The sequence below is a fragment of the Grampus griseus genome (assembly GCF_964374135.1).
Source record: "Grampus griseus genome assembly, chromosome: 6".
Classification (NCBI taxonomy): Eukaryota; Metazoa; Chordata; class Mammalia; order Artiodactyla; family Delphinidae; genus Grampus; species Grampus griseus.
Window position 1 is genome coordinate 87,365,347 of NC_139000.1, and position 19,492 is coordinate 87,384,838.

Consider the following 19,492-nt stretch of genomic DNA (forward strand, 5'->3'; position numbering starts at 1 on the left):
CAGCATATCCCCACCCCTAGGTAAAGGTCTTTTCTTACCAAAGTCAGTCCATAAAGTCAGGAAGAAGTGACTGTTTATTCGAATGCACAGATACCTACACAAGGCTAGAGGGATCATGAAGAATGAGGGCAACACAACTCCACCAAAAGAACACAGTAAACTTCCATTAACTGACCCCAAAGAAATGGAGATACAGGAATTGCTTGACAAAGGATTCAAAATAATTCTTTTAAAGATACTCAGAGCTACAAGAGAACATAGATAGGAGATTTTTAAAAATTATGGAAACATTACTAGAACAAAAAGATGTTCAACAAAGAGAGAGAAACATATAAAAGAACAAAACAGAAATTTTGGAACTGAGGAATACAATGTCTGAACTGAAGAATTCAATAGAAAGCTTCAACAGCAGACTGGAGTAAGTAGAAGAAGAAATTAGTCAGCTTGAAGACAGATCAATTGAAATTATCCAATCAGAGGAGCAAAATAAAAAAAGAATAAAAAGGAATGAAGAAAGCCTACAAGATTTATGAGACACAGAGAAGCAATCTACACATCATTGGAGTCCCAGAAAGAAAAGAGAGGGAGAAAAGTGTAAAAACCTTTTCTAAAGAAAAATGGCTATAAAATAAAATAAAATAAACAAGCAAAAGGAATAATGGCTGAGAACTTCCCAAACCTTGGGGAGAGAGTTGGACATCCTAGTTCATGGAGTTAATAAGTCATCTCAAATTTTCTATCAAAAATGAACTTCTCTAAAATGTATTATAATTAAACTGTCTAGAATCAAAGACAAGGAGAGAATTTTGAAAGCAGCAAAGAAAAAAAAAATCTCTGTCATACAAGATAACCCCCATAAGGTTATCAGCAAATTTCTCAGCAGATACCTGGTAGGCAAGGAGAGAGTGAGATGATATACTCAAAGAGCTGAAAGAAAAAAAACCACCAACCAAGAATACTTTACCCAGAAAAGTTGTCCTTCAGGAATAAAGAAATAAAGAGAAACTGAGGGAGTTCATCACAACTAGAACTGCCTTACAAGAAACGGTGAAAGCAGTTCTCCAAGCTGAAACAAAAGGTTAACTACTAACATAAAAACATATGAAAAATACATAATACACTGGTAAATGTGAGTATACAGTCATATTCAGAATACTCTAATACTGTAATATGGCAGTGTTAACTACTTAACACTAATATAAAGAGTAAAGGAATAAAAGTATTAAAAATAGCTAAAGCTACAAAAATTTGTTAATGTATACACAATATAAAAAGATATAAATTGTGACATTAAATACATAAAATGTAAAAGGGGAGGGGAATAAAAGGGTAGACTTTTTGTATGTGATCAAAATTAAGTTAACAGCTAAAAATGCTGTTTATCTAGAAGATGTTTCAAGTAAGCAACAGAATATCCACAAAACCAAAATCTATAGTAGGTACACACAAGATAAAGAGAAAGGAATCAAGTGTACCTCTATGAAATATCAATTCACAAATGAAGAGAACAAGAGAGGAAGAAAGGGACTTTAAAACAGCCAGAAAACAATAAACAGATGGCAAGAATAAGTCCTTACCTATAAATAATTACTTTAAATGTAAATGGGTTAAATTCTAAATATAAAGGCATAGAGTAGATGAAAGAAAAAAAAATTAGATCCAATTATATACTTCCTACAAGAGACTCACTTTGACTTCATGACACACACAGGCTCAAGTGAAGACATAGGAAAAGATTCCATGCAAATGCAAACTAAAAAGAGCTGTACTTTTGTCAGACAAAATAGACTTTTGTCAAAAACTGTCACAAGATATAAAGAAGGTCATTATATAATTTTAAAGAGGTCAATTCATCAAGAGGATATAATAATTATAAATATGATGCATGCATAATTGGAGCACCTATTTTAAGCAAATACCAACAGATATAAAGGGAGTAATAGATAGCAATACAATAATAGTAGGAGACTTCATTACCCCACTTTCCATAATGGATAGATCACACAGAAAGAAAATAAATAAGCACACATTTGACTTGGACTACATCTTAGACCAAATGAACCTAACAGACATATAGAGAACATTCCATCTAACAGCAATGGAATAAATACATATCCTTTTCAAGCACACATAAAACATTCTCCAAAAGAGATTATATATTAGGTCACAAAACAAATCTCAGCAAATTTATAAAGATTGAAATCATACCAAGTATTTTTTTCTGACCACAATGGTATGAAACTAGAAATCAATAACATGAAGAAAACTGGAAATTTCAAAAATATATGGAAATCAAATGACACACTCTTGAAAAACCAGTGGGTCAAAGATGAAATCAAGGCAAATCAAAAAACATCTTGAGACAAATGAAAATGGAAACAGATATATCAAAACTTATGGGATGCAGCAAAAGCAGCATTAAGAGGAAAGTTTATAGTGATAAATGACTACACTAAAAAACAAAAAGTCTCAAATAAGTCACCTAACTTTACACCTCAAGGAACTATAAAAATACTAACTATATCCCAAATTAGCAGATGGAAGAAGATAACAAAGATCAGAGCAGATATAAATAAAATAGAGAATAAAAAAATCAATAGAAAAGATCAATAAAACTGAGTTCGGTTTTTTAAAAGATGAATAGTATTGCCAACAAATTGGACAACCTACAAGAAATGAAAAAATTCCTCAAAACATAAAACCTACCATATCCACATCACAAAGAAATAGAAAATCTGAACAGACCAGTAATGAGTAAGGAGATTGATTCAGTAACCTAAAACCACCAAACAAAGAAAAGCCCAGGACCACATGGCTTCCCCATTGAATTCTACCAAACATTTAAATAATTAATGCCAATACTTCTCAAACTCTTCCAGAAAAATTGAAAAAGAGGGAACAGTCCCAAACTTGTTTTATGAGGCCAGTGTTACCCTGATACCAAAGCCACATAAGGATAATGCAAGAAAAGAAAACTGTAGGCCAATATTCCTGATGAATATTGATGCAAAAATTCTCAACAAAATACTGGCAGACTGAATTCAACAGCACATTAAAAGGATCCTACACCATGATCAAGTGTCATTTACTTCTGGAAAGCAAAGATGGTTCAATATATGCAAATTGATAAATTAATAGAATAAAAGACAAAAATCATATAGTGATCTCAATAAATGCAGAAAACACATTTGACAAAATTCAATATCCTTTCATGATAAAAACTTTCAACAAATTGGGTAAAGAAGAATCAAACCTCAACATAATAAAGGCCAAGCCCACAGCTAACATTATGCTCAATAGTAAAAGGTTGAAAGCTTTCACTCTAATATCAGGAACAAAACAAGGGTGCCCACTATCACCACTCCTATTCAACATAGTAATAGAAGTCCTAACAAGAGCAATTAAGCAAGACAAAGAAATAAAAGTCATCCAAATCAGAAACGTAGAAGTAAAATCGGCTCTGTTTGCTGATGACATGGTCTTGTATATAGAAAATCCTAAAAACTCCACCAAAAAATTGTTAGAACTAATAAACAAATTCAATAAAGTTACAGTATACAAATCAGCATACAAAATGAGTTGCATTTCTATATGCTAATAATGAACTATCTGAAAAAGAAATTTTAAAAATTCTGTTTACAATAGTATCAAAAATAACAAAACACTTAGGAATCAATTAATCCAAGGAAATAAATGATCTAGTATGAAAACTATAAGAAATTGATGAAAAATTGAAGACACAAATAAATGTAGTGACATCCTGTGTTCATGGATCAGCAGAGTTAATGTTGTTAAAATTGTCCATGTAACCCAAAGCCACCTATAGATGGCCTTACCAAATTCCAGTGGTATTTTCCACAGAAATAGAAAAAACAATCCTACAATTTGTATAGAACCACAAAATTCCTCAAGTAGCCGAGAAATCTTGAGAAAGAACAAAGCTGGAAGTATCACATTCCCTGATTTCAAACTCTATGACAAAGCTATAGTCATTGGTACAGTATGGTACTGGCATAAAAGCAGACACATAGATCAATGGAGAACTGAGAACCCAGAAATAAACCCACGTGTATGTGGTTAACTAATCTTTGACAAGGGATCCATGAATAAGTGGGGGAAAGGATAGTCTCTTTGATAAATGGTGCTGGGAAAACTGGATATTCACATGCAAGTGAGTGAAACTGGGTCCCTCTTTTATACCACTCACAAATATTAACACAAAATGGATTAAGCATTTAAATGTAAGACCTAGAACCATGAAAATCCTACAGGAAAACATTGGGGAAAGCACCTTGTCATCAGTGTTGGTTGTGATTTTTTTGTGTATGACACCAAAAGCATAAGCGACAAAAGCAAAAATCAAGTGGGACTACCTCAAACTAGAAAACTTCCGCTCAAAGAAAGAAACTACCAACAGAGTAAAAAGGCAACGTATGGAGTGGGGAAAAATAGTTGCAAACCATATATCTGATAAGAGGTTACTGTTCAAAATATATAAGGAACTCATACAACCCAATAGCAAAAAAACAATCTGATTGAAAAATGGGCAAAGGACCGGAACAGATATTTTTCCAAAGAAGACATACAACTAGCCAACAAGTACATGAAAAGGTGCTCAATATCATTTATTATCAGGGAAATGAAAATCAAAACTACAGTTAAATACCACCTCACACCTGTTAGACCAGCCATTATCAAAAAGGAATAGATAACAAATGCTGGCAAGGATGTGGAGAAAAGGGAACGCTGGTGCACTGTTGGGAATATAAATTGGTGCAGCCACTATGGAAAACAGTATGGAAATTCCTCAAAAAATTAAAAATAGAAATAACATATAATCCAATAACCCTATTACTGTGTATATATCCAAAGGAGACGAAATCACTATCTCAAAGAGATATCTTCCCTCCCATGCTCATTGAAGCATCATTCAAAAAAGTCAACACATGGAAACAACCTAAGTGTCTATCAACAGATGAATGGATTAAAGTGAAAGAGTGGCATGGACATATATACACTACCAAATGTAAAATAGATAGCTAGTGGGAAGCAGCCGCATAGCACAGGGAGATCAGCTCGGTGCTTTGTGACCACCTAGAGGGGTCGGGTAGGGAGAGTGGGAGGGAGACACAAAAGGGAGATATGGGGATATATGTATATGTATAGCTGATTCACTTTGTTATAAAGCAGAAACTAACACACCATTGTAAAGCAATTACACTCCAATAAAGATGTTAAAAAATTGTATAAAATTCTATACAAATTCTGTATAAAATAGAATATTATTCAGTCATAAAAAGAAGGAAATCCTGCCATTTGTGACAACGTGGGTTGTCCTTGAGGGCATTATGCCAAGTATAATGTCATACATGAAAGATAAATGCTGTATGATCCACTTATATGTGGAAGTTAAAAACACTGAACTCACAGAAACAGAAAGTAGAATGATATTTGCCAGGTACAGAGAGTTGGGGGAAATGGGAAGGTGCTGGTCAAAGGGTACAAACTTTCAGTTATGAGATGAATAAGTTCCAGAGATCTAACGTGCACATGGTGACTATAGTTAACAATACTGTATCGTGTATTTGAAAGCTGCTATGAGAGAAGAGCATTAATGTTCTCACCACCACCACTACAACAACAATAACAACAACAACAACATGGTAATCATTTGAGGTGAAATGTATCAACTCACCTTATTATGGTAAACATTTGTAATACATACATTTATCAAGTCACCACACTGTACACGCTAAACTTACACATTGTCGTATGTCAATTAGATCTCACTAAGCTGAAAAAATTAAATCTTCCAATTTTTGTTAAATACCTTGAATGTAAAATTTGAAAATAAATAGAAAATGTGTAGTGTTCACAACTTTTCTGTAGTTTGAAATTAATCAAAATAAAACATTAACCCCAAAAAGTAAATAAATAAATAATATTAGCAAACCAATTCCAGCAACCTATGGAAATTATTATATAATATAAACAAATGAGAATTAGCCCCCAAATGCAACTTTTGTTAATCATCGGAAAATCAACTTGTATAACATTTTATATTCATAGAAGAAAGTATAAATATCATAACATCATCTCAGTAGATGCAGGGAAAAGCATTTGATAAAATGCAACACCAAATCATGATAAAAACTCTTAAAAAACTAAAGGACATCTATAGAAAATCCACAGCTAACATCATACTTAATGATAAAAGACTTAATGCTTTCCCCTAAGAAGGGAGGCAAGGCAAGAATGTTTGCTCTCACCACTTCTATTCAACTTTGTATTGAAGTTTCTAGGCAGTACATAAGTCAGTAAAAAGAAACTGAAGGCATCCTTATTGGTAAGGAAGCAGTGCAACTATCTGTATTCACAGATGGACATAATCTTATATGTAGTAAATCTCAAGGAACACACACACACACACACATACACACACACACACACATACACTAGACCTAATAAACAAGTTTACAGAGGTCACAGGATGTAGGATCAATATCCAAAATCAACTACATTTCAACACACTGGCAAAGAAAAATCAGAAAATGGACTAAGAAAATAATTCCATTAATAACAGTATCTAAAAAATATTTAGGAATAAATTTAACCAATAGTGTAAGACTTGTACACTTAAAAATACAAAAAACTGCTAAGAGAAGTTAAAGCAAAACTAAATAAATATAGAGACATATCATGTGCATGAATTGGAATCTCAATATTGTCAAGACAGAAATTTTGCCAAGTTGATCTATAAATGCAAAGCAATCTCTATCAAAATAACAGTAGGATTTTTTTTTTGGTAAAAATTGACAAGCTAATCTTAAACTATAGATGAAACACAAAGAACTTAGAATAGACAGGATAATTTTATAAAAGAACAAAGTTGAGTAACTTACCTCTCCAATTTCCAAACTTACTATGAAGCCATAGTCATCACTATCATGCTGTATTGGCACAAGAATAGGCATGTAGATCAATGGAATACAAATAAACTTTTCATTTATGGTCAAATAATTATTGACTAAGGTGCCAAGACCGTTCAATGGGGTAAATATAGTATTTTCAGAAATTGGTGCAGGGACAATGGACTATCCACATGCAACCTTCTTGCATCTACCCTGCACCCCAAAAAACCCCAAACCAACCAAATAAAAACCCTTATATCATAACCAAAAAGCAATACAAAATGGATCATAGACCTAAATATAGAAGCTAAACCTACAAGCTTTTTTAGAAGAAAACATAGGAGAAAATTTTCATGACCTTGGGCTAGGCAAAGAATTCATTGATATCATACCAAATACATAATTTATAAAACAAAAATTGATAAATTGAACTTTATCAAACTTAAAAGTGTGTGCCCTTCAAAAACATCAGTAAGAAAACAATTAACAAGCCACAGACAAGGAGAAAATATTTGCAAATCCCATATCTGATGAAGAATTTGAATCCAGGATATAAAAAGAACTCCCACAATGCAATAAGAAGGAAAGCAACTCAAATTCTAAAGGACAAAAGGACTTTCAGCTCTGGCCAAGATGGAGTAGCCCCATTCCTCCCAGTCATCCCTCTTAGAACTACGTGCCCTGGACATAATACAACAAATAAATAAAAGAAGATTCTGAATGGTAGAAAGGAGGAGGACAGGCTAGGGACTTGAGACGTGATGCAGTGGTGAGTATCCTGGGTTTTCTTTTTGCCTCTCATATATACTAGATGGGGAGCCGAAGAAGTCTGCAATAGAAGCCTTTTTCCAAAAAAGTCTGCAATAGAAGCCTTTTTCAAAAAAAGCCTTCTTCCTCTAGCTAAAGACCTGTGAAAAGGGTGATCTAACAGAACAGAATACTTACCCTACTCCAATCAAATATGAACAGAAAAACTCCCCCATGTGGTGTCAGTGAGGCCAAATGGGAGTTGCACTTCCACCCCCGCCCAGCAGCAACTAGGGTTATCTACTTTCTTGCAGCTGGTGTGAATGAGGCCAAGCAGGGAGCTTAAGTTCCAACCCTCCCCCCTACCCCACGTAGCAGCAAGGTAAAACTAGGTTGTCCTTGTTGGCCCTCAAATATCTCTATTGAAGTATGGTCACTGGGGCCAGTGGGGAGCTAAACATCCTCTCCCATGTAGGTGGCAAGGAGGAGGTATGAATTAGCCCTCTGCTTTCCGACCTCCCTTGAGACCAGCTGGGTCCAGCAGGAAGTTGAACCTCTATTCCACTCCACAGCAGCAAAGTGCAATGAGGCAGTATGAGGAGGTGCTAGTTGGCACTCCACTTCCCTTCCCCCAGTGAGGGCTTAATGGGTTCAGAAGGGCTCAAAGGGGAATTGCCACTCACATCTGGTAGCAACAAGGCAAAACACCAATTTCCCAAATTTGGCAAAGAGCATAAACCTAAAAGATTACCGAAGCTAGTGATCCTCAAACAGGATCAAAGGGAAAAAAATTATGGCAAAGCACAGCATAACCAAAGTTCTGAGAACTAAAGAACTTATGTCTGGACTTCCCTGGTGGCAAGTGGTTAAGAATCCGCCTGTCAATGCAAGGGACACAGGTTCGAGCCCTGGTCTGGGAAGGCCCCACATGCCGCGGAGCAACTAAGCCCGTGCACCACAACTACTGAGCCTGCGCTATAGAGCCTGTGAGACACAACTACTGAGCCCACGCGCCACAACTACTGAAGCCCGCACTCCTAGAGCCATGCTCTGCAACAAGAGAAGCCACTGCAATGAGAAGCCTGTGCACAGCAATGAAGAGTTGTCCCTGCTCACCACAACTAGAGAAAGCTTGTGCACAGCAATGCAGACCAAAGGCAGCCAAAAATAAATAAAATAAATAAATTAAAAAAAATGATAACTATTTTCATACAGACACACACACACATGCACACACATACATTTTACACACATATCTCTGCATCAAAATACTGCACAAATCCCCAGCGTCCCTCAGTGGGTGAATGGTTAAACAAACTGGCACATTCATACAATGGAAATACTACTAGCCCACAAAAATAACAAACTATTGATACACTTGTATCTTAAGTGCATTATGCTGAGAAACAAAGCAAGCCAATCTCAAAGAGTTACTGTATGACTACTTTACAGTATTCTCCAAATGACAAAATTACACAGATAAAGAAGAGATAGATAGTTGCAAGGGGGTTACCAGTGGCCAGCAAAGGAGAGACTATAGTAGGAAGAAAGAGTTCTTTAGTGATAACAGCTCTGCATCTTGATTGTGGTGGTGGTCATATCAATCATATGAATTTGTACTTGTGATAAAAACATCACAGGACTATACACAAAACATTTAAAAATTAGTGTATGAAAAAAATTGTGAGGTCTGTAGTCTAGTTGTGTTGGCCAATGTCAGTTTCAAGGTTTGATAATATAATGTTACATAAGATGTTACCATTGAGGGAAGCTGGGTGATGGGTTCACAAGGCCTTCTGTACAATTTTTATAACTTCTTATGAGTCTGTAATTACAGGAAGTTCTTGCTTTGCAAAGAAGTGTAGAATCATAAAAATTATTGTGCAAGTTGAATCTGTGCAAAGCAATCTAATAATCAAAGGGAAAAATTACAATTGTTCTGTGATCTTTAAAATTTCTTGACAAAACACTGAAACTCTTCCTATCAGTTATACATGCATAGGGAAATGTGAAAACAGTAAAATCAATATTTATGTAGCTCATGGTAATTTAAAACATTAGAAACATGGAGACTTAAAGTGTTCCATTAACTTCTAAAAATCTTATCAAGAGTAGTTCCAACAGTGCTTGCTTTCCTTTTGTTATATAACTTAGGACTCGAAGTGAATACCTTTTCTATCCTTGGCAAATTGTCATATGGATCAACTTCCAACATATTGCCCTTTGCACTTTCAATGTCCTGAAATATCTCCCAGATTACCTTTAACAAGAAGTTTTTGCTGACATTACTACCTCTAGGATATCTTCACATCCTTTTTGTCGAAGTCATTTCCCTCTTTTATGTTGATAAGTTCTCCTTCACTAAGTTCCTCCAGCTGCATGTCTAGAACAATGGCAGTGCCAGTATTCCCACTGGCAGCTAGTTCTTCTATAATTTCACTTACACTGGATTCAGATTTCAGTTCCAGCATACTTACTTTTCATTTCTGTTGCTACACTTTCATATTTGTTGGTCATTTCTCTATTTTTATAAACCATCCTGTGGGATTATCACTGGGAAAGTAGGTAACACAACCATACACTTCACTGTCTGTGAGTGAATGATAAATCTGTTGTGACAAATCACTGTCAGACTTTGAAAAAAGTGGCAATAGGTCACAGATCAAGATATCTATCTGTTACTTATGTGGTGATTTGTGGACTGATGATCCAGCAGCTAAGTTGGTACCTCATGCAACCATTCCCACTCGAAATACCATGATAGGTGAAATTCAGACTGTGTTGTTGGGGGACTGGTATTATTTACCTAAATCTTGGTGAAGAAACACATGCATATTGGAATCATGTAAAATGAGGACTGCTTGTATTTCAAAATTAAACAGAAAAATACATTAAAAAATAAAAGTTAAATATAGACTTTTCCAAACAGAGAAACCCCAATTGCTAACAGATCTGCTCTACAAGAAATAATAAAGGAAGCTCTTTAGGCAAAAGGAAAGGAATAATAGAAATCTGAATACATACAAAGAAATGAAGAGTAATGTAATAGTCAATAGCTTCTATTTATCATATTTGCTACCCATTCTTAAGTCATAGCTTTGACTGGTCTTTGCTTTCAAATCTTCCATGACTCCATTCTTTACAACTCTGGATCCAGAATCAAGCAAACCACCTATATAAAGAGATCTTTAAACAATCAGAGAAATTTGAGTATGGATTGGCTATAGATGACATTAAGAAATTATGATTAACTTCATTAAGTGTGAAAATGACATGGTTATTATGTAAAAAATTCCTTTTTTAAGTTTACAGCAGTGTTTATGGGTGAAATAACATAATGACTGGTATTTGCTTTAAAATATTACCATAAAAATAAAAATGAATAGTTGAAGATATAAATGAAATAGCATTGAAAAAATTGATTATTATTGAAACTAGGTTATGGGTATATCAAAGTTCTTTATACTATTCTTTCTACATTTGTGGGTTTTGAAATTTTTCATAATAGATTATTTATTAAACAATAGTCAAACTGACTAGGTTCATATCTAGACTCCATCATTCATACACTGTGTGACTTTAAGGGTTAATCTTTTTTTTTTTTTTTTTGCAGTACGTGGGCCTCTCACGTTGTGGCCTCTCCCGTTGCGGAGCACAGGCTCCGGACGTGCAGGCTCAGCGGCCATGGCTCATGGGCCCAGCCACTCCGCAGCATGTGGGATCTTCTCGGACCAGGGCACGAACCCGCGTCCCCTGCATCGGCAGGCGGCCTCTTAACCACTGCGCCACCAGGGAAGCCCCCAAAGGTTAATCTTAATCATTTGAGTTTAATTGTTTTTTATCTTGAAAGGGGGGTTATAATTATACCTATGAGAATTGATATACTAGTATAGATAAAGTGCTTAAAACTGTCGCTGGCTCTGAACAAGATGTTAGCTAATATATCATCATCATCAACAATAACAACAAAATAACAGCACTATATATACCATTGTAATTCATTAGAACATGTCCTTATTTCACGTGTTTTCTATTATTTTTGTCAAAATTAGTGTTATAGTAAAAAATATTTAAAGTAATTATTTGTGCTCATGATCACTTCTTAGAATGTTTTTCTAGAAATCAACTTTTGGGATCAATGAGTATAAAGCACTTTAAGAATATTACAGTGGGAGGCTAGAAGACTTTTAACAACTCCAGGTTTGGCAGAAAATGCTGCACAAACTTTACTTAATATTTCTAAGTTTCAGTTAGAAACTCCATCTGTAAATGTTGTATTGGGAAAAAATAATCTCCCAGGCCCCATTTGGAGCCAATAGAGCTTAATGGTTAAGAGACTGATCCCACAAGACACTGTATAGATGGTAGCATTTTGTCTTTAAGGTTACTCCAGATAATTCAGAAAAAGAACTTGAGAGTTATTGAAATGGCTGTAATTGTTGTGAACCTGTCAGGCGGGTACTCCCTTTGAGACTGCAACTGAGGTGATAATCACAGCTGTCTTGGAGATGTTTTTTTCCAGAGTTCCTTCCCCATAACTGGCAGACACCCCTATCACTCCCCTCCAGCCTCCTGCTCTCAAATGCTCCCGTGTTTGTGACTGATAGCAGAAGAATGACATTTGGTAAGTGCCTCATATTTTCACATCTCTGTGAATGAGGAGAGTGAAACAAGTGCCCTTGACAACTTAGGTGGAGCTCTTACAACTAGATGGATGTTGGGGAAAGGATTAGGATTAGTTAGTGCACTAAATTGTGTTGATATCCCTCAGGCTAAAGCATTCAGGTTTGGGTGTCCATGGCTGTCATTACTGGACTCTGGCTGCATTTGTGATGCTCATTTTACTTCTCTTTTCTACAAAGATATAAATCACAAATGTGTTCACATGCCACCCTTGGAGATTCTCTCTGGCCAGTATATAGCAAAAATACAGCATGGAGATTCTTATTTCCATGATAAGAGGTAAAATGTTGCCTAAAGTTACAGGTTTCACCCAATTTAATTTTCATTTTTTTTTACCAAGAGTATAATACACTTTTATTTAAACCTTATGATATTCTCTTAAAGAATATATATATATCCCATCAACCTTAAGGCAATAAAATAATAGGTACAGATTTAAGGTAACAATTTGAGGCAGTGAAGGCAGGGGATTGGAATGAAGAAGTCATCACAAGTATTTTAAGTTATTATCAAGGTTGTATTTTTTGTGTGTTGGGTGACAGGTGGAAGAAATAAGAGGGGTAAGGAAAGGATGGGCAAAGAATGGGAGAGAGAAGGAAGGGGGATGGAAAAAAGGAAGGGAGGGAGGGAAGGAGAGAGGAAGGGAAAAAAAGAGGAAGTAATTCATGAGCCAATAATGAGAGTATGTCATAAATCAACAGTTATTAACTCAGGTCCATGAAATAAGTTCAGATTAAAAGAGAGGATCTACATGGATTAAAACCATTAAGTGATGGACATTCTGATACAAAGAAGGTCCTGATTTTGTGTAATTCTCTAGGAAATTGAAATTTGAGAAGCATAGCTCTGTAATTCTAACACTATGTGTTATAGTGAAAAAAAGTCCAAATAAAGAGCAATTTTGGATAAAATGTTGTAACCTCTAGCTTGTGTGTGTGTGTGCATAGATTCAATTCTTATGTCCTTTTTTTCCTGGTACTGTATATTATCATATTGATATACACATTTGTAGAATCAATGGATGGTATACTTACTATTTTAGTCTGACTTGAAAAATTAGTTAAAATTCTCCAAATTCAATTCATTGCAACTATGTGTGTGTTTCATATTTTTAAACTTTCTCATCTTACACTTTGTTTATGCATATAGAAATGATTTAATTCATGTCATAATTTATCTGTGATAAGTTTTCCAATTAAACACAGAACTGCTTTAAAGTTTTGTTATTAGGTGTCTCTGTTGCACATTTTGACTGAACATATTTTAAACATAAAGCAGGTACTTAATTTTTGTTTGTATTTTATGATACCTCAATTTGAAAATATACATGCACCCCAATGTTCATAGCAGCATTATTTACAATAGCCAAGATATGGAAGCAAATACTAAAAGTATATTTTTTTATGTTAATGCCATCATGGAATTCTTGAGGAGATATTAAAATAAATTTCTCTTTGGATGTATGTTGTCAATGTTGGGAATCACAATTAATGCCAGTATAAATAGTTTAACTAGCCCCATGCAGGGCTCCGTGTTCTATTTTGGGAGATCTGATGGACAAGTTGGTAATTGCATTGGACATGGGCTTTCAATCAACTGGCCTGCAAGTGGTGCTCCAATGATTCACTGAGACCATGATAACTAATCACCGACTTTCCTATAAAATAATACTCTGACAGCCCCAGGAGACACCTAAGTACACATCCACTCCTTCCAGGGAACGGTTAGTTACTTTGAGAGCGTAAACCCGTGATTGTATCTTCCTGAATGTTACAAGTGTGCCCTGTCAAAGGCCTCCCCCAAGGTAACTTTTCTTTCCCCCCAGGAGGAGTCAGATTAATTACTTCTCATTACCTCCCTGCTGGGTCCCATCCTTACCATGTAGGGAGAATCCATCAGTGGAATCCTAGTCACACATTTTAAGCCAGACTCAATTTGCCCAGAATCGTTTTTAGCATTCACCTTATTACAAATTCTCCAGAACAAATTAAAAATATTACTTAAGCCTACTCTTAGCATGGAGATGATAGAGAAAAATATTTAAAAAACATTTTTAATGATAACTGCTCCAGATTCCACGCTGTCATGGACCAGGATGATCTGGGGATAAGAGCTCTTGACCAGCTAAATCTGGAAGATGAATAAGAAGCAGGATAACGAAAGACATCAAAATTACAGTATTTCCCAGTAAAAGGTACTATCAATTGAGGCAGAGGGAAACCGGGATGCAAATCTCACCACGAAACACATACTTCTGAAGAAATCCTTAAGATGGAGAAAGCTGTTTGCAAATGTATACCAAAGACAGGATATGGGTTGAATCCGTTCCTCTTTGGTGAGCATTAATCTAATCTGCAGGTTTATGCATCATGCATCTCCTTGAAGGGAGGTCTTTTGATTTTGTGGATGCAGCCTCTCCCTGCAGGCTTTGATGTCGTCTGTGTATATCAGGTTCATTGAAGGATGATCCTCCCTGTTAAAGCATTTACTGTTTGTCAGGGTTTGTGGTGAGCACTTTGTATTTACCAACCATTGGGAAAGTTTGAAATTATTTATGGCATCTTGCAAGTTTAACTTCCACAGAACCCAATGAGGTGGGGATATATTACACTCACTCTATAGGTGAGGGAGATAAGTGCAGTTACTTTTTAAATTTAAATTTTATATTGGAGTATAGTTGATTTACAACGTTGTGTTAGTTTCAGGTGTACAGCAAAGTGATTCAGTTATATATCTACATATAGCCATTTTTTTCAATTTTTTTCCCATAAAGGATATTACCAAATATTGAGTAGAGATCCCTGTTCCATACAGCGGGTCCTTGTTGATTATCTATTTTATAGTAGTAGTGCGTATATGGTAGTATGTATATGTGAATCCCAAACTCCTAATTTACCCCTCCACCTCCATCTTTCCCATTTGGTAACCATAAGTTTTTTATTGAAGTCTGTGAGTCTGTTTCTATTTTGTAAATAAGTTCATTTGTATCATCTTTTTAGATTCCACCAATAAGTGATATCATATAATATTTGTCTGACTTACTTCACTTAGTATGATAATGTCTAGGTCCATCCATGTTGCTGCAAATGGCATGATTTCATTTTATTTTATGGCTGAGTAATATTCCATTGTATATATGTACCACATCTTCCTTATCCAATCCTCTGTCAATGGACATTTAGGTTGCTTCCATGTCTTGGCTACTGTAAACAGTGCTGCAATAAACATTGGGGTGCATGTATCTTTTTGAATTATGTTTTTTTCTGGATATATGACCAGGAGTGGGATTGCTGGATCATATAGCAGTTCTATTTCTAGTTTTCAAAGGAACTTCCATACTGTTCTCCATAGTGGTTGTACAAATTTACATTCCCACCAAAAGTGTAGGAAAGTTCCCTTTTCTCCACACCCTCACCAGCATTTGTTGTTTATAGATTTTTGGTGGTCATTTTGACTGGTATGAAGTGGTACCTCACTGTAGTTTAGATTTGCATTTCTCTAATAATTAGCATAGTTGAGCATATTTTCATGTGCTTTTTGGCCATCTGTATGTCTTCTTTGGAGAAATGTCTATTTAGATCTTCTGCCCATTTTTTGATTGGATTGTTTGTTTATTTGATATTGAGATGCATGAGCTGTTTGTATATTTTGGAGATAAATCCATGTCAGTTGTTTCATTTGCACATAATTTCTCCCATTCTGTGGGTGGTCTTTTCATTTTGTGTATGGTTTCCTTTGCTGTGCAAAAACTTATAAGTTTGGTTAGGTCCCATTTGTTTATTGTTGTTTTTATTTCCATTACTCAAGGAGACATATCCAAAAATATATTGCTGCAATTTATATCAAAGTGGATTCTGCCTATGTCTTCCTCTAACAGTTTTATACTATTTGGTCTTACATGTAGATCTTTAATTCATTTTGAGTTTATTTTTGTCATGGTGTTCATTCTTTTACATGTAGCTGTCCAGGTTTCCCAGCACCACTTATTGAAGAGATTGTCTTTTCTCCATTGTATATTCTTACCCTCTTTGTCATAGATTAATTGACCATAGGTGCATGGGTTTATATCTGGGCTTTCTATCCTGTTCAATTAATCTATATGTCTGTTTTTGTGCCAGTACCATATTGTCTTGAGGACTGTAGCTTGTGGTATAGTCTGAAGCCAGGGAGACTGATTCCTCCAGCTCTGTTTTTCTTTCTTAGGATTGCTTTGGTTATTCAGTGTCTTTTGTGTTTTTATATAATTTTTTATTTGTTTGTTTTAAAATTATTTTTATTTTTTTAACATTTTTATTGGAATATAACTGCTTTACAATGGTGTGTTACTTTCTGCTTTACAACAAAATAAATCAGTTATATATATACATATGTTCCCATATCTCTTCCCGCTTGTGTCTCCCTCCCTCCCACCCTCCCTATCCCACCCCTCCAGGCAGTCACAAAGCACCGAGCTGATCTCCCTGTGCTATGCGGCTGCTTCCCACTAGCTATCTACCTTACGTTTGGTAGTGTATATATGTCCATGGCTCTCTCTCACTTTGTCACAGCTTACCCTTCCCCATCCCCATATCCTCAAGTCCATTCTCTAGTAGGTCTGTGTCTTTATTCCTGCTTTACCCCTAGGTTCTTCATGACATTTTTTTTTCTTAAATTCCATATATATGTGTTAGCATATGGTATTTGTCTCTTTCTGACTTACTTCACTCTGTATGACAGACTCTAGGTCCATCCACCTCACTACAAATAACTCAATTTCATTTCTTTCTATGGCTGAGTAATATTCCATTGTATATATGTGCCACATCTTCTTTATCCATTCATCTGATGATGGACACTTAGGTTGTTTCCATCTCCGGGCTATTGTAAATAGAGCTGCAATGAACATTTGGTACATGACTCTTTTTGAATTATGGTTTTCTCAGGGTATATGCCCAGTAGTGGCATTGCTGGGTCATATAGTAGTTCTATTTGTAGTTTTTTAAGGAACCTCCATACTGTTCTCCACAGTGGCTATATCAATTTACATTCCCACCAACAGTGCAAGAGGGTTCCCTTTTCTCCACACCCTCTCCAGCATTGTTTCTAGATTTTTTGATGATGGCCATTCTGACTGGTGTGAGATGATATCTCATTGTAGTTTTGATTTGCATTTCTCTAATGATTAGTGATGTTGAGGATTCTTTCATGTGTTTGTTGGCAAACTGTGTATCTTCTTTGGAGAAATGTCTGTTTAGGTCTTCTGCCCAGTTGTGGATTGGGTTGTTTGTTTTTTTGATATTGAGCTGCATGAGCTGCTTATAAATTTTGGTGATTAATCCTTTGTCAGTTGTTTCATTTGCAAATATTTTCTCCCATTCTGAGGGTTGTCTTTTGGTCTTGTTTATGGTTTCCTTTGCTGTTCAAAAGTTTTGAAGTTTCATTAGGTCCCATTTGTTTATTTTTGTTTTATTTCCATTTCTCTAGGAGGTGGGTCAAAATGGATCTTGCTGTGATTTATGTCATAGGGTGTTCTGCCTATGTTTTCCTCTAAGAGTTTGATAGTTTCTGGCCTTACATTTAGGTCTTTAATCCATTTTGAGCTTATTTTCGTGTATGGTGTTAGGGAGTTTGATTGGAGAACTTAGGCCATTTACATTTAAAGTAATTATTGATATGTATATTCTTATTGCCATTTTGTGAATTGTTTTTGTAGTTTTTTTGTCATTCCTTTCTTCTTTTGTTCTCTCCTCTTGTGATTTAGTGACTCTCTTTAATGTTATGTTTGGATTGCTTTTTCTATTTATTTTTTGCGGTATGCGGGCCTCTCACTGTTGTGGCCTCTCCTGTTGTGGAGCACAGGCTCCGGACGCGCAGGCTCAGTGGCCATGGCTCATGGGTCCAGCCGCTCCGCGGCATGTGGGATCTTCCCGGACCGGGGCACGAACCCACGTCCCCTGCATCAGCAGGCGGACTCTCAACCACTGCGCCACCAGGGAAGCCTGTTCTTTCTTTTGTTGTGTGTGTATCTATTATAGATTTTTGGTTTGTGGTTATCAAGAGGTTTTTATATAGCAACGTATATACACATGATTGTTTTTAGTTGCTGATTTCTTAACTTCAGATGCAATTTTACAACCCTGCATTTTACTCTCCTCCCCTCATGATTAGTTTTTGATATCATATTTCATATCTAATTGTTGTGTGTGTTCCTTAACTGCTATTTATGGATATAGATGATTTTACTACTTTTGTCTTTTAACCTTCCTATTAGCTTTGTGTGTGGACGATTTCCTACCTTTACTGTATGTTTGCCTTTAACGATGAGCTTTTTCATTTCATAATTTTCATGTTTCTGATTGTGGCTTTTTCTTTTTTGCTAACAGAATTTCCTTTCACATTTCTTGTAAAGCCGGTTTGCTGGTGTTGAACTCTTTTAGCTTTTGCTTATCTATAAAGCTTTTGATCTTTCCATAAAATCTGAATGAGAACCTTGCTGGGTAGAGTATTCTTGCTTGTAGGTTTTTCCCTTTCATCACTTTAAAAATATCATGCCACTCCCTTCTGGCCTGCAGAGTTTCTGCTGAGAAGTCAGCTGATAGCCTTATGGGAGTTCCCTTTTATATTATCTGTTGCTTTTCCCTTGTTGCTTTTAACATTCTCTATCTTTAACTTTTGCCATTTTAATTACAATGTGTCATGGTGTGTTCCTCTCTGGGTTAATACTGTATGGGACTGCTTCCTGACCTTGGATGTCTGTTTTTTTTCCACAGGTTCGGGAAGTTTTCAGCTATTTTGTCTTCAAATATGTTCTCAGCCCCTTTCTCTCTTGCTTATCTTTCTGGGACCCTTATAATGGAAATATTAGTGCCTTTAATGTTTCCCAGAGGTCTCTTAAACCGTCCTCATTTCTTTTCATTTTTTTCCCCTCTGTTCAGCATCAGTGATTTCCACTTCTTTATCTATCAGATCACTGATCCACTCCTCTGTATCATTTAGTGTACTGATGATTCCTTCTAGTGTATTTTGCTTTTCAGTTATTTTATTCTTCATCTCTGTTTCGTTGTTCTTTATATTTTCTAATTTTTTGTTAAAATTTTCTAACTTCCTTTTCTCTCAAGTTATTTGATCATCTTTACAATCACTACCCTGAATTCTTTCTTGGGTAGATTGCC